This window comes from Astatotilapia calliptera, chromosome 10, assembly GCF_900246225.1.
Source record: "Astatotilapia calliptera chromosome 10, fAstCal1.2, whole genome shotgun sequence".
In the NCBI taxonomy this organism is placed as follows: Eukaryota; Metazoa; Chordata; class Actinopteri; order Cichliformes; family Cichlidae; genus Astatotilapia; species Astatotilapia calliptera.
In genome coordinates, this window is record NC_039311.1 from 34,003,506 (window position 1) to 34,007,362 (window position 3,857).

A 3,857-nucleotide genomic window follows, 5' to 3' on the forward strand; every position below is an offset into this window, starting at 1 on the left:
CTAGTAAGGTCTGTGGAGTGTTTTTTCTTTTAGTGTCTAAAATGGATAGCAAAGTTGCTGTTTGCAATGATTGCTTAGGGTCAGTCCAGTAACACAACGCCAAAGTGCTTTCCTTTAACAATACAAAGTGGAGTGTCCACCTCAACAGCTACAATAAAAAAAAATTAATGTAATAATAATAATAATAAATAGTCCACTGATATTAGCAATCAAAGAAAATTCTATCACCATCCCAAATAAAACTTTAATAAAACATGCCAACATTATGGTCTAACAACAAAACAGCTTGTCAGCGTTCGGTTTTTTGCAACAGCACAGCAGTAACCATTTAACACTTGCCACTGTCAACGTTTATTTTACCAAAAAACTTCAGTTGTAAACATTTTAACATGGAAACAATTGTTCGTCTTTAAAAGTCCACAAAATATACATTCATCCTGCATTCCCAACTTACCCTTATTCTTAGTATGTATTGCAATTACCTTTACAATGCACACAATGTAACACAAACAGAATATGAACATATTTCCACCTCATAACAATATGCCTTGAACGCTAATATACACACCACCCTTCAACATTTCTGGTGCAGTATCATCTCTCAATTAAATCCTTTGAATCTCAATTAAATCCCCCCACAAGAGTAAAATCTCTCAAATTGTAGTAGTTTACAAACTTTTCAAAATGTTCTAAATTTCTCTTAAATGTAATTTTCCCTTTATCTGTCATTTTCAACAAATTACCATTTTATTCTCATTCAGCCTCTGAAAAACTTCTGTCCATCTGACAGAACATTCATCATCCAAGTTAAGGGTTGGCTTATTCATTCAGTTTATTCTTGAGCATCTGTACCTTGGTCAAGAGTCTGCTGACATACAGATGAAGGAAGAGCTTCTGAAGTACTTCAAAGAAAGCTTTCAGTCTTGAGGTTAACTGAGATTCAGTGCATATATCCCACCCGTTAAGAGTGCACATGCAGAGGCCAGGTCTTCCAGGTCATGCAGAACACCCGAGATGGTTATACCCACATCGGCTGGAGGAGTGCTGGCATCAACTCTTTCGATGGTGAAGATAGCAAGGGTAATTTGTTCCAGCTCCCTCTGAACAGCTGTAGCTTAGACACAAAAACATAGAAAAATGGCATCCAGTTTAATGAAGTAAACACAATATTAGGAACATGCACCCCAGTGGGCCACTATTTTAGACTACAGATTCAACAATAAATATACATAGTTTGGGTATACAAGAAGATTTCCCAAAACATTTAAACAGGTTCCATGCAAATTACAACAACAACAACAACGTTACAACATGCAACAACATTAGTATTTAGTATTTTAGTATTTATTTATTTATTGTCATTGTCAAGAACAATGAAATTGCGTTTGGGGCTTCCATACAACCCAAAAAAAAGAAGAAAATAATAAATACCCCTTAAAACCCAAGTGTACATATTTAACCCAGTGTGACTCCAATGCAATAAGACAATCCTTAGCAATAATGTTCGTAGAAATTCAGACAAAGACCTGAGAAACATGACAAAATACAACAATGCAACCCATTCAATATTATTGTACTGTGAGATATGATATCAGATATGATAGTTATCTATTTAAGAAAGAGGGGGGGGGGCAGGAGGGGGAAGAGAATAAAGATATGATGCACCAATGCAGACCAGTTCATTGCTATTAAGAAGTTGGATATGGTTATTGTCCGTGAGAGGGGGGCAGAGAGTTCAGGAGCCTCACAGCCTGTGGATACAGGCTGTTGGCCAGTCTGGATGTTCTGGCCTGTATAGACCCGTACCTTCTCCCTGAGGGCAGCAGATGGAAAAGGTGGCGCGCAGGGTGATGTTGGTCCCGCAGGATACTGTGCACCCTCCTCAGACAGCGAGTGGGGAAGATATTACTGATCTCTGGCAGACTTGTTCCAATAATTCTGCCAGCTTCTTTCACCACCCGCTGGAGTGCTTGCTGATCGGCCTTGGTGCAGCTGGGGAACCACACTAGAAATCCATACGTCAGAACGCTGCTGATGGCACAGTTGTAGAAGTTCAACATCAGAGATCTGGGAATGTGTGCGCTCCGCAGTCTCCTCAGGTAGTAGAGGCGCTGTTGGGCCTTCCGTACAACTGAGGTGATATGGTTGCCCCAGGACAGGTCCTCGGTCACAGTTACCCCCAAGAATTTAAAACTGCTCACCCTCTCCACCGCCTCACTGCCAATGAAGAGAGGCAGATGGTTGTTATGACCCCTCTTCCGGAAATCTACAATGATCTCCTTGGTCTTTTTGGTGTTTAAGACCAAGTTATTGTCGTGGCACCATGACTCTAGTTGTTGCACCTCTGTCCTATAGTTTGTCTCATCATTGTTGGATATAAGTCCGAGCACTGTAGTGTCATCTGCAAACTTAACAATGAGATTGGACGCGCAGGAGGAAATACAGTCATGGGTGAAGAGAGTGTATAGCAGAGGGCTCAGAACACACCCCTGAGGGGCACCGGTGTTGACCACAAGGGTGGAAGAGGTGTTCTTACCCACTCTGACACTCTGTCTACGGTTAGTGAGGAAGTCCACAATCCAGTTGCACAGAGAGGAGTTAAGTCCCAGTTGGTGGAGTTTGGGACGGAGTTTGTATGGCCGGATGGTATTAAAAGCCGAGCTGTAGTCTACAAAGAGGAGCCGTGCATAGGTGTTCCTGTGTTCCAAGTGCTTCAGTAATGTGTGCAGCACTGTGGCGATCGCATCCTCGGTTGACCGGTTCTCCCTGTATGCAAACTGTATTAGTTATTCAAAAATTTGGTTTAATACAGATAAAAAACTAAACTAAAATTACCAACCAATTATTCTTTGAAGAGGATGCTTGGGTCTTCATTCAGGTAAAAAGGTAGTGCCCTGAGGACACACTCCCTCCCCTTTTCAATAGTTTCCTTCTGTAGAGAGTGGCAGAGATACAGGAAGAGAAAACAGATATACTTTAGGATGACACAAACTCACATTATACGCAAAATGAATGACATATCCACTGCACAGATAGACATGTACACAAGACCAACTGATCATCACATGGACATGAATAGTTAACCTGTTGGGCAGGGTTTCCACCACATTATATATGTCCATAATGGAGGTAAAGACAAACTAATACATCATCTTTTTTGCATTCAAAAACTGATCTTTAACATAAAAACATTCACTTCTGGTTTAACCCAAAATTGAGGGATCAGATTTTACACAAGTTTAGGTAATTTTAATTTTCCAAAGTTGTGGGTACCAAACTTTGTCTTGCTTAATATAAATGTAAGTGCACTGTGCAGCTACCATACACTAGCTGTTTAAATTTGAAAATGATCTTATTAGCCATAATATTTTGCTACCAACAGAATAACGCACCTGTGTGGCTGGGGCCAAAGTTTGTCTAATTTTCTTCCCTGCAACGCCTCCTTTTTTCTTGAAGACTTTTATGAGCTGGTCATTGGTGTATTGGTCAAGTTGTGTAAAAAGCCTTGGAACAAGTGCAGCAGTAGTAACCCTCACATATTCTGCTTCCACCTGAAAACATATCAACAAACACAACATACTGTACTGTAAATATACATACTATATGTACACATATACATAGTTTATAACTAAAACTAAAGTAGAAAGACCTCATTAAAGCTATAATTTTAACACAAACATTTACACAAAATGCTAATGGAGCCATTACAGCTTTTATTGTTATTTATAAGTTCCAAAAAATATTGATCACAGCTGATCTGAAAAAAATTTCATACCTCAGGCCCTTGAACTGCAACCTTTACAATGGTTCAGATGTGGAGAAGAAATAACAGGGGCATGGGATGGGTCACTAAAGAA

At 39.9% G+C, this 3,857-nt stretch overlaps 1 long non-coding RNA gene across 1 annotated transcript; it reads right to left on the reverse strand.

Annotated features, from left to right (window-relative positions):
* Positions 1 to 205: 205 nt before the first annotated feature.
* On the reverse strand, positions 206 to 3,516 carry LOC113029999 (uncharacterized). The gene is made up of 3 exons (XR_003273532.1): positions 3,393 to 3,516; positions 2,840 to 2,932; positions 206 to 1,114 (listed from the first exon to the last, which is right to left on the reverse strand). It is a non-coding gene; the product is annotated as an uncharacterized LOC113029999 (long non-coding RNA).
* Between the last annotated feature and the right edge of the window lie 341 nt (positions 3,517 to 3,857).